General features: G+C 40.2%; 2 long non-coding RNA genes across 2 annotated transcripts; both read right to left on the bottom strand.

The window, feature by feature from the left end:
• Positions 1–8109: 8109 nt before the first annotated feature.
• Positions 8110–9126, bottom strand: LOC138137386 (uncharacterized). Its single transcript, XR_011161713.1, has 2 exons — positions 8869–9126; positions 8110–8810 (listed from the first exon to the last, which is right to left on the bottom strand). It is a non-coding gene; the product is annotated as an uncharacterized lncRNA (long non-coding RNA).
• Positions 9127–11041: 1915 nt separating this feature from the next.
• On the bottom strand, positions 11042–11642 carry LOC138137383 (uncharacterized). The gene is made up of 3 exons (XR_011161710.1): positions 11375–11642; positions 11174–11314; positions 11042–11110 (listed from the first exon to the last, which is right to left on the bottom strand). It is a non-coding gene; the product is annotated as an uncharacterized lncRNA (long non-coding RNA).
• Between the last annotated feature and the right edge of the window lie 586 nt (positions 11643–12228).

Raw genomic sequence — 12228 nt, 5'->3', positions numbered from 1 at the left:
GAGTGTGGCCTTGAGATCCGCGTGTAGGGTGCAAGTGGAGGAAACGGTGATGCCTAAATATTGGACGGTGTTGTTTTTCGGAATTACGTCGCGGTTTATTATGAGTCTCGATTGCGTAAAAAGTGTTCTTTGTTTCTGCGCTTTAGGGAAAGTGAAAAGGATGGATTGACTTTTGGTGGGATTGATCTTTACTCGCCAATGGTTGGTCCACTTCTCGATGCGGTGGAGTTCTTTTTGGACGATGCTCGTGGCTTTCTCGGAGCTTCTCTGGGAGCACCAGATGGCCGTGTCGTCCGCGAACATTCTCGTCTTGGTCCTCTGGATGTCTGAAAAGGGAAAATCTCTGCAGTATACAATGTACAGTAGTGGTGAAAGTACGGAGCCCTGGGGGACTCCGGCTCTCAGGTGGACGGTATTTGAGAGGGTTTTGTTTACTTTGATCGTGCAGGATCTGTTGGTTAGGAAGGAGGAGATGAGTTTGGTGAATTTGAGGTTCAGGCGGAGGTTTAGGAGTTTCTGCACGAGTCCGTCGTGCCAGACCTTGTCGAATGCTCTTTCGATGTCGAGGAAGACACCTACGGTGCACTCGCCAAGGTTGGCGTGTCTTGTGATATCGGTTTGAAGTTCTGCAAGGGGGTTGTGAGTGGAGCGTTGAGCACGAAAGCCGAATTGTTCGGGGGGAAGAAGATTGTTAGATTCTAGCGTGAGTTGGAGACGGTTAGTTAGGATTCTTTCAAAGATTTTGCCAGTGATGCTAAGAAGTGAGATGGGGCGGTAAGATTTGGGGTCGTTGGGGCATTTGCCCGGTTTGGGGATCATGACAGTGTGGGCAGTTTTCCATGCAGTGGGAAAATAGAGGTTATTCATGCAATTATTGTAGATGTCAGTCAGAGCTTGGGAGGCGGGGTCGGGTAGGTTTTTGAGAAGAATGGGTCTAATTTGGTCGGGTCCCGGGGCTTTCGTGTTTTTTAAATGAGAGATGATAGTTTTAACTTCGTCGGTGGTTATGTTGTCTGTAAGGTGTTCGTCGTGCAGGGGGTGAGGAAGAGGGTCGATGAGTGGGATGTTTTTGAAGGCGAGAACGTTGTTGGCGATTTGATCGAAAAAGGTGGCGCTGAAATTAGGGTCATTTGGGACTTGATGAATTCCGTCTAATAGTTCGGCAAAACAGTTGGTGCGTTCTTGTGGCGTGTAGTAAATATGCGCGTCGGTCGCGAGATAGTGGTTCATTTTCCGTTTTTGTCCGGTAATGACTTTAAATTTATTCCAAAATTTTTTGCCGTCGCGGTAATCGAGAGATTCGCAAGTCTTTATCCACGTTTCTTCGCGGTATGTGTTTATGTCGCGTCTGATTTGCGCGTTGAGTTTATTGAATAACGTTTTGAGAAGGGGGTCGCGTGTTTGGATAAATTCGCGGTATACTTTGCGTTTTTCTCTTTAATTAGTTTCACGATTCTAGCCGGTAGTGGAGTGCGATTTTTTGGGATCGTTGTCGGTTTAAAAACGGTGTCTCGGGCTGAGTGTATTGTGTTTGTGAATGTATTTATTTGTTCGTCGATTTCGTCTGAAGTGATCGCGGGTGTTATGCGTGTGAGTGTTCTCGTTATTTCGCGTCGATACTTGTCCCAGTCGGCGTTTTTATATTTAAAAATTTGGATGAATTCCGGGGGGGGGGGGAGGTGGGCCCTCAAAGAAGAGTTTCGCGACAAGGGGTTCGTGGTCGGATGTGACGGTGGTGCCTATGAAAGATTCTGAATCTACGTGCGCGGTAAGACGGTGATTACGATGTGATCTACTATCGATTGCGCGTCCACGTTACTGTGACTAATAAACGTTGCCGAGCGGTTCTCGAGACGGTAAATTGGTAGATCGCTAATAAATTCGGAAAATTTACGGCCGTTCGCGTTGGTGCTTCTATCGCCAAAGTCGGTGTGTCTCGCGTTGAAATCCCCTAGTATTATACAATAACGGAGGCTGGAGGCGTATTGAAAAAGTTCCGGTGAAATTGGTTCTAAGGGGGGGTTATAATACGAAATTATTGTAATCGTTTTGTTATTGAGTTGCGCGTCCGCGGCGACCGCTTCTAGGTCCGAGAGGTGGGGTGGAAGGTCGTGTTTTATACTGTTTATATTTGAATCAATGAGAAGGGCTACTCCGCGGTAAAAGTTGTTGAATCTAGATGGTCTGCTGTAAGAGCTGAAGTTGGGAACATGAATCGGATTTTGCGTGTGTGTCTCGGTAATTGAAAGTATTTTAATTTGGTCCGACGCGATAAAGGCTTTGAGGGCGTTAAATTTAGTTTTAATGCCATCAACGTTCACGGTGGCTATGTTTATGTTGTTGGAAGGGGGGTGGGGAGTGGGGTTGGGGCCGCTCCCGTGGGCGGCGACAGTACTGGGAGGTGTACTGTACATAAACGGGGGGAAGTTAGGACGGACGAGCGTGGGGGCGTCGGCGACTACTCGAAAGTGAAATAGATGCGCTGACCGGTGTGGCTGATTCGCGTTTTGGTACGAAGTATTTGACGCGACGCGAGTTCAACCAATTCGTGGATTTTGGGGCGCTGCAGGGGGAAAAGATCGTATAAGATTTTTGTAACAAAAACGACGGTCTGTTTGGTATTGATTTTAAATTCCGCGGATTCGTCGACGAGGACTTCGGGGTCGGCAAACTCGGCGGGGGGGTTGATGATGTACGTGGGGGCTATTGGGGTCTCGTCAGTGATGGGCGTGTCTTTGAATTTGGGGCACTTGCGTGACCAGGCGGCGTGAGCGCCTCCGCAGAGGAGACACTTAGGGGTCGCGGCCTCGCAGTTGTTGGGGGCGTGAGTTTCGGGGCATTTGGGGCACGCGGGTTTGTTTGTACAAGCGGTCGCGGGGTGTCCGAGTTGGTAGCACTTGGTGCATTGAAGGGGGGTGGGTTCCGGGGGCTTCGATGGCTCGCACTGATGGTGGTTGCCGAACAGGTTTATACCGTTGTTCAGTAGAAAGTCTACTGTCACGGTGTCTTCGGTGATTACTCGAATTAATTTCGTGAATTTATTTGTCTGACGCGATTTGATTCTCCAGAGCCTTACGAACGGAAGCTCCAGAGACGCGAGGGTTTGGCTTATGTCATTCTCGTCGATGTCGTGCTCGACCTGAGTGATGACGACCGAGAATTGGGGTTTCTTGCGGGGGTTGTCCGGGTTGGGGTTGGTCGCGGTTTTTTGATTGATAGGGGCACACGTTATGTTCTTTGATCCGGTGGCTGAGTTTAGTTGGGCCGTGAATTTTTCGTCAAGTGGCAGAGAAGTTATAAGGAGCGCGGTACGGTTCCAGTTGACTATTAGTTTTTGAATGTTTCGGGTGACGAGGTGAGTAGTTAAGAGGTTGTAGAATTTTTTTTGTGACGCGAATTCTTCCGGAATGTTTTTTATAGTATATTTGTAAAGAGTGGGTTTCGGTGTGGGCGAGCCGGGGCGGTTTAGCGCTTGAACTACGCGGTCGTGGGTGTTTTGCGAGGCTACGGTTTTTTTTGTCTTGGTAGACTCACCGGTTGAGGATCTTCGAGAGGAACTCGTTCTGTCGGATACCTCGGTTGTGGTAGTGGAGCCCGAGGCGCGGGAGCCTGAGGCGTAAGGGCCCGAGGCGTTGGAGCCAGGAGCCCGTGAGTCGCGGCTGGGAGCGTGGGAGACTTGGCTGGGGGCCATTCCTGAGGTAGGTCTTCTTTCTCCCTTGCGGGAATTTTCGGAGCGGAGCGTCATCCGACTCATCGGCGGAGCACGATGTTGAGCCAGACAGACGATCTAAAACGAGAGAAAAAAATTAGTCACAAGCAACACGATGTTCACACTTCGAGAGCAAGCGAGAGAGTGAACCTTGACAAAATGTGAGCCCCTATTTATATGCGCCCGGCTGAGGGCCGAGGCGCCAAGGACGGCTCCTGATTGGTCCGGCCGGAACACCTCGCCCCGGCCGGCTCACAACAAAAAAAAACCTAACTATATTTATAAACTTAGCCTAACTTATCTAACTTAACTAACTTAAACTACGTGTTCTTTATTTACATTTATGTACAATATTTACAAAATCGGGGCTAAATTCGCGAAGCGCGGTATCAGTATCCAGCTGGAAAACTTCTTCTGTACTTTCTAGAGTGTCGTCGACGCCTATCCTATTCACACTCATTGAATCTTTGCCTAAAATCTCTGTTACTTTATGATCAACTTCACTTCCTTTCCACCTCCCGTTCCTGTTCTTCTTGCATGATCCTTTTTTTCCTAAAAATAACATGCGGCGATACAAAAATAAAAACAAAACTCTATCAACATTTCGTCTTGATTTACCTTCAAAAAACCTTGAATAAGAAAGGTAAACATATTTCCTTTATATCTGTTGAAAGAAACAGTTAATAAAAATAATATCAAATAATTTACAAATTATGCGTTAATTTTGGTGCGAAGTGTATATTAATTATGCTAAAAAATAAATTTGAGACTTACTTTTTCAATTACAGTATGTGTTACTTTACAGCTAACATCGGTCCCTGATACGGAAATTGTTTATAACTCGGAAAATGTCACATGTAAGCAAATGCTTTTTTGACACTGTATAGATGCATGTAAAATCGGAAGGTACTGATTATAACTAAACTGCAATCGGGAAGGTTCGAATATAATCGAAAAAAAGTGGAGTGGTCAGTCTCCTAGGTTAATTATTGTGGTCATCATCAACAATCATTAAAGTGATTTCTTCACTACCTGAATCAAGTTCCATTCTGTCTGATGGCGGTCCATCTAAATCACTGAAATCATCGGAATCTGAAGAATCGCAACTCACATTTATTATAAATAGTGGAATACTGACAATATCATGTACACCCATATACTTGTGCCAATCATTTTTTATTTCTTGGTCGGTGTGTTTAATGAAATTTTGCCACTTTTCCTTTGTACACTGCAGAAGAGCCTCTCGCCAAACTTCTGTAACTCTACCAGTAGAATCAAGCCGAGATGGAATGTGTTTGTTGTAGTAATTTTTACAATTTGCCCACCCCAGTTCGATTGGATTATATTGGCAATTGTAAGGTGGAAGTCTCTCAGCGGTATGTCCTTCTGCTTTCAGAATTTCGTCAATTTCATAAATAGTTGAATTATCTGTCAGATATGTAATGCTTCACCAATCGCAAAAGTTGTTTTTTTTTAAAGAATCCTCAAGTGATATGTTTTGATTTCTCAACCAATTTTGTATGTCTTTTTTTGTAGATGATGTTGTTGGTGGTTTATTTATTTTCACTGAATGGTAAGGCGCGTTGTCCCTAACAATTGTACATTTTATCTTCAGCGAAAATAAAGCAGGAACAAGTTGGTCTTTTACCCATTTTAAAAATAAATCACCATTCATTGTTTAGTGATAATCCCTGTCGTTAACTTTAGTATCCAAAATTATATCACATCCTGGTAAAAATCCCTGGTCGTTTTCTTGCACTTTTAAATTGTTGTTGTTGTTAGGAGACTGCTTCATTCGCTTTTCGACCAACAGTCGGGCGAATATTAAAATTTTCAAACCAGCGATTCCGTGGAATATTGTCTGAAGGCAATTCGCGGAATGTTTTTGTCTTTTTATAATCTTTACATGTCTCCAGACAGCATTTTACATGGCAAATGAACAGGCCGGAGAGAGTCAAGAGTCTCGATTATTTAGAAGGTCGTGGTATGAAGTATTGTCCATTATAATAAGCGAAGGTACAGCTCACCAAACGTAGCTTGAGCTCTGTGACCTTGCTGCGCACTAGACGGATCCCCCTCTAAGAACTTTTCGTCACTTCTTTCGTGTAAATAATAAATTTTAATGTGTACTAGACTAAAAGTGTGTTTACACTATCTGATTTTCAATTGGAGTTTCCATTTGACAAATATAATTGAAAAAATATTCAAAAAGTCTCGAATGCATTCTATTTTCATATTCAGACTATCTGATTTAATTTGTGAGTTTTCATTCGAGTTAATGTCATTCGCTGTTATTATAATCATTAAATACATAGGTACCCAACCTCATTGTCAGCTGTGTGTTTCGTGTATATTATTAATTTATTGCTCAAAAAATTTGAGAATAGACGAAGTGCGTTAACTCGGAACTATAATTATTTAAAAAAAATGGATGAAGACAACTATGAACAGCATTAGGCTTCTTTCTTTTATTATTGTTTTTAACACACGATTCTTGAGAATCCATTGGAATAATTACACAGGCCTGCAAAACAAAACTTTTTAAGCGATGTTTTGATTTTGATAACTGATTTTGTATAACATTGGAGCCCTGATTACAAAAATACAATTCATTTTTTTGTATCACGTCAGGTTTTTTCACAATTAACAAAAAAAAATTAAGCAATTTATTTAGGAAATTAAGATGTTTATAATAATTCTTGGTTAATAATCTAACTAAATTTTTTATTCCTTATGAGAATGGTATCTTTAACGCTTTGTGAGGAAACTTCTTTTAATTGATTGCCTGCTGTATATTTTTTTTTGGGTACATCGCGCTGTAACATCCAGCAAAAGTCTACCATCATTGATACGCTCCATCTTCCTTGATATCACCTCTCCATTTGTTTTATATCTTGGTCAAGACGTTCCCCTTGTTCCTCGCTGACAGCATCAAGATTTTTAGGAAAAAGATTTAAGTGCGAAAAGAGCAAAATTCACTTTCAAACTCATATTACATCCCAAGATGTGAAAATTTTTAAACATGATTCTTACAATATTTTTGTAGTCTTCATCTTTGTGATTTCCAAGCAATTTTTCTACGACGTTCTTAAATGCCGTCCAGGCATTCCTTTCAACAACATTCATAGAATTTTGAAAATCATTACCTTTGTACAAAGATCTTATTTTAGGTCCTAACTTCTTTTAATTTGGCATTGGGGAGATCTGGTAACTTTGTACATTAATACTTGAAACATTTTTATCAAGAGGCTTTACAAATTGCTTCATCAAACAGAGTTTGATATGCATTGGTGGTACCTAATACTACTTTTTTAGGATACAAATAAATTATTTTTTATTATTGCTTCCCGGTACAAGTCTAGTTCTTATAGGCCACTTCTTTTGAGTCCAATGCTTGTCTCGTGCCCGGCAGTCCCACTCGCAAATAAAATTAGGAAATTTCGAATATCCATATTGTTGTCCGATATTACAATATCGAAATTTTGAAATAATTCATTAATTCTAGGTGAACATTTTAATTTCGAGAAAAAACGATTTGTGAAAAAACTAGAGGTGATAGCGCAAAACCAAAATCATTTTCGTAATCAGGGGGTCGAAATTGTTCAAAAACTGTCAATTTTATGCAAACATCGAAATCAGTGCAGACCTGTGTTATGTTTAAACAAACCGACTAGGCGAGTACACAAGCAATGAAGCAATAAACGCAGTGTGTGTAGGTGTTCTGTGGTGTGTACGGCATGCGACATATGAACATAACCATAACCTCAACTAAATTACACCAAATTGAATTGCGCATGCTCAATCACAAGAAAAATCACACCGAATAGGTGCTGTTCTATTCTGGAGCATTCGAGAAATTTCGAATTCAAAATCAAATGCAAACTAGAACTGGGCCTGTCAAATGCGAAATCGAATAGTGTAAAGGCGGAAAACTACAGGGTCTCTATAAATGATTGTCGGGTCCAGCCAGCCATGGAAACTTGTCAAATTTTGAATGTGCCGCTTTGTTGGGCAAATAATGAATGTCACATTTTCAGGTTAGGTTGTTGGCTTTTAACCAGAGACAAGTTTCAACTGTGCTTTACTCTTGCTAACATTAATGTATTTATTATTTAATATCAACACCCACAGGGGAACAATTATTGCCCCCATCGTACCGTCACACACTGTACAGGAATTGGTATGAGAACAAATCCAAACAGATAAATATTGAGAACACCTTGTCCCTGTATACCACAATACAATACTTGATACTGCCTTTTTGTCTGCTTTAGTGCTTTCACATTTCTTGTTTTATGCTAGTGGTAAATACGACCTAGACTGAATTGTCGAATATGGTATTGACTCCCATTTTTTTTCCAATATAAATAACAGTGTTTTTCATAACAAATAAGTCTTACTGGTTTTTCAATAAAATCAAATGTATTCAACAACATAATTTACAACACTAAATAACGATAACAAATAGGTATTTTTTTTATAAAATAGATTGATGATGTCCCCCATTAACTTCTAAACACTTGACAATTCTTCATTTATTTTCAAAAATATTTTGCAGCATTTCTTAGTTAAAGGTACAGCAACACTGCTATCCACAGTTCCACACACCAATTTTCAAAACATGTAAAGGAGTCTCTACAAATTGGTGTGGATTCTCAGCACTCCAAATTATGAAATTGAGATGATTTTCAAACTGAATACATTATTAAACACAACTTTGATAATCTACAGGTTGGAGTTCTTGTACAACACTAATTTTATAAAGATGCAGTTGTAGCCTATTTTTAATGATTTTGTGACAAGTGCATCGTGGTACACCAGATTGTTGAGATAAACGGGCTATGGATATCTGTAGAGTCTTTTCCACCATTTCTTTCAAATCCTCGAGTATTTCATCAGATACTGGTGGTTGTCCTAATGATTTACCCTTGCTAATTGTTCTGATTGTTAAAAATCTGTTCACAATGTTGTTCAGATATTTTGATGGAATTCATTTTTACAAACAGATAATTCCCCATTACTAAACCTTCCATTTCGAAAGTAAAAAACAACAATGAACGTGTTCTGTTCAACAGAATAAACCATTGTAAAGAAAATAAAGCTAAAATAAAACATAAAACATTAAAGCATAACCTCACAAATTTTGCCAGTGTATTTACCTCTAAAAGCGGACGTACTTGCAATTTTTATTGAAAAATACAGATTTTTGGTGTATATTAACTGTGATTAACTGCGATAAAACGAATATAAGGAACCAAAACTCGACTGACAAGCGCAAACGAAACGTCATTCACTAATGTCAGAAGTGACCGTGAAAACGAACTAGAATTTGGCATCGGTTTCAAAAAAGCGGAACAGTAAATTTTTTTTCCAAGGCTGGCTTGACCAGACAATCATTTATAGAGACCCTGTATAACGTATATAAATCGAATTCAAAATCAAAGAGAAAATCAGATAGTGTAAACACACTTTAACTGACTCAGACTACCTGACCCTTCTGAGAAATGTATTTGTTTCCTCTTACTCGAGCATCGATTCCCTTGCTTCCCGTTGTGCGCAGCTCGCGGCTCACGCTACGTTTGGTGAGCAGTACTTTTAAGGCGGCCTTACACCAAGGCAACAATTGGCAACATGTTGCCTGCAACATTTTTTATTAATGTTGCCGGTCATTACTAAAAAATGTTGCAGGCAACATGTTGCCAATTGTTGACTTGGTGTAAGGCCGCCTTTAAACTTGGTAATACCAGTAATTGATTTTGAAACCAGCGGAAAAAAAATATCTTTATTCATTTCACCATGATAATCAGGATTTTTCGTTGAAGACGAAAAAAATCAATTCGGCCCCTTCGATAAAACCATCGCTGTTTCCTGCATGAACCATTATGTATCTAAAATGATAAACTTATATTTTCTTTATAAGGATTTCAAATAACAAACCTTTTTCCTTCGACTTTAGTTTTTCGTACACGTTTTATGTTATCCTACCATGATGTACAGTTAATTTCAAAATTTAGAGAGTACACCTCAAAAATCAAGAAGTCGATTTATTAAAGTTTTTTCCAGATGTGAAGATGCCTTTTTGAAATGTAGACGTCATATTTTTATATAGGTTAGGTAAGTTTGACAACATATATTTTAGAGCACCATAATATTGTTTGTTTTATCCTCTCTACACGGTGCTCTTCGCGATGTTATAATATTGGGCTACCCTCCGGATCAACCACCCTTCTTCTAATTTGGAAAGAATGACCACTTTTGCGTATTCGGTTAGATGAGGCATTTTGTTTGTCAAAATTGACACTGATCTTTGACAAAAAATGTAAGTGCATTTTACACTGTAGAAAATTAGGTGTACTCTATAATTTTGAAATTAACTGTACTTATGGTTCCATCCTGGAATATCCACGTTTCATCCATAAATCAATATAAGAACGTAAAAAATTAATTCTTTTAAAAACAATATGGCTCATTTCCATAAGTCCACGACGTAAATTGTCTTTTTGCGCGATTGTACTCTATTTGGTTGTTTACCACGTCTGTTTCCAAGATGGTAAGCTCTGTTTACTCGTTGCTAACGATAAACTCGATGGTAAGTAATTTTTGGTGTTCTAGAACGGTAAGTAAAGTTTATTCAAAATTAATCGATTATTATAATAATTTTTATGTAGACAGAAGTTGAAGACAAGATGTGGGGGCACTTTCTGGAAACTCATAAAGCTCTTGTAGTCGGCTTTCCTTGGCGCTGCAATGAAATAGCATTAGCAAACTTGCCGCGACATTGGCATTGTCAAAATTTTCATACCCCGCATTTTCCTTGTCTTCTTGATTAGGTACATTTTGAGGTTGTTGGTTTCGAAAATAATTCTTCATTTATGTAGACAGAAGTTGAAGACAAGAAGGTGGCTCGGTGGCCGCATGGCTGTCGGAGAAAGTACTCCGAGGTCGCGGTCCCGATGCTAGTGGGTTCGAATCCCACCGAAGGGGGAGGATTTTTTCAAAGGAAGGAACCTCTGCCGGGCCATGGATGTGTGTGTATGTCTCCTCGGGGCTGACGGTAGGGTGGTGGAAGGAAGATCAACACTCTTTCGGCCACCACCGCGAGGTCAGCACGGGTTCGAGTCCCGTCGGGAAAAGGCGCCCATGGGTGTATAAATGTTGTTGTGTATGTCTGTGAATGTGAGGTGGAATGGGCGTGGGTGGCCGGGGAAAGTGCCCCGGAGCCCCGTCGCATCACCTGAGAAAGGCAAAAGGAAATTGGAAAAAGCGACCGACCGAAAGGTACCGTAAAAAGCCGTATGGCTAAAAACGGGAATGGCAATAAAAAAAAAAAAAAAAGTTGAAGACAAGATGTTAGCACTTTCTGGAAACTCACACGGCTCTTGTAGTCGGCCTACCTTGCCGCTGCAATGAAATAATTTTAGTAACAGACTTGCCGCGACATTAGAATTGTCAAAATGTTCATACCCCGGATTTTCCTTGTCTTCTTGATTTCATATTGAGTTCGCTGGTTTCGAAAATTCTTGATTTATGTAGACAGAAGTTGAAGACAAGATGTTAGCACTTTCTGGAAACTCACACGGCTCTTGTGGTCGGCATTCCTTGCCGCTGCAATGAAATAATATTAGCGAACTTGCCGCGACATTAATATTATCAAAATTTTCATACCACAAATTTTCCTTGTCTTCTTAATTACACGTTGAGGTCGTTAGTTTCAAAAATTCTTTATTTGTGACGCGCCCCACATTCAAAGTTTCTTCTACAATATCCACTTCGTTTTCGGAATCACTAATATCACTCATTTTACTGCTTGTTTTTCAACACAACTGGCGATATTTGCGCACAAAAACTGCAATGGCGGTAGTTGTTTGCAGATTGCCTTAGAAACGCGATACAAAAATCGACATTGTGGCAACACGATGTGAAAGGCGTCGTATCGCATTGCATTTATCGCATTGCATTCTAGTTAGGAGTGTTTTGTAATTAATATTCAATCGCGCAAAAAATCTCATAAGCATGACGAGCGTTAATGACAATGTACGGATCTCAGACAATATTGGAGGAGTCGTCGCAAGCTCCTCCTCCAAACAGTTGTCTTCGATCCGTACATTGTCATTACCGTTCTTTATACTTAATATACTGTTTTTCCAGTGGAAGCCTATATTGTTTAATATTCTTCAAAGCGATTGTCTACCTCTTTCAAAAATGTATCTTTCTTGTAGTCGTACTAATAGGGTGTCGAGAGTAATGTGTTTTTCTGTAATGAAATAAATAATTATGTGTAAGTAATTTCACAAAATACATATCTACATTTGAAGAACCAAGTATGCTGCTCATATCGTTGCTTCGTAAAAGAGTGTCATCTTGTTCCATTGATCTAGTATAGATAGAGTTTGGATGGAGGTTAAGTTCGACCAGAGATATTTGGGCGATTCGAAACTCCGCACAAATGCAGGTTGTAAGTGTTTAAAGGTGCATGAATCTCCGCATGTTCCAAAAATTTGCCCTTTTTGGGTGCACTA

This window comes from Tenebrio molitor, chromosome 8 (genome assembly GCF_963966145.1).
Source record: "Tenebrio molitor chromosome 8, icTenMoli1.1, whole genome shotgun sequence".
NCBI lineage: Eukaryota > Metazoa > Arthropoda > Insecta > Coleoptera > Tenebrionidae > Tenebrio > Tenebrio molitor.
Note: the sequence above shows the minus strand (reverse complement) of the source record. Positions and strands in the feature narration are given on the sequence as shown.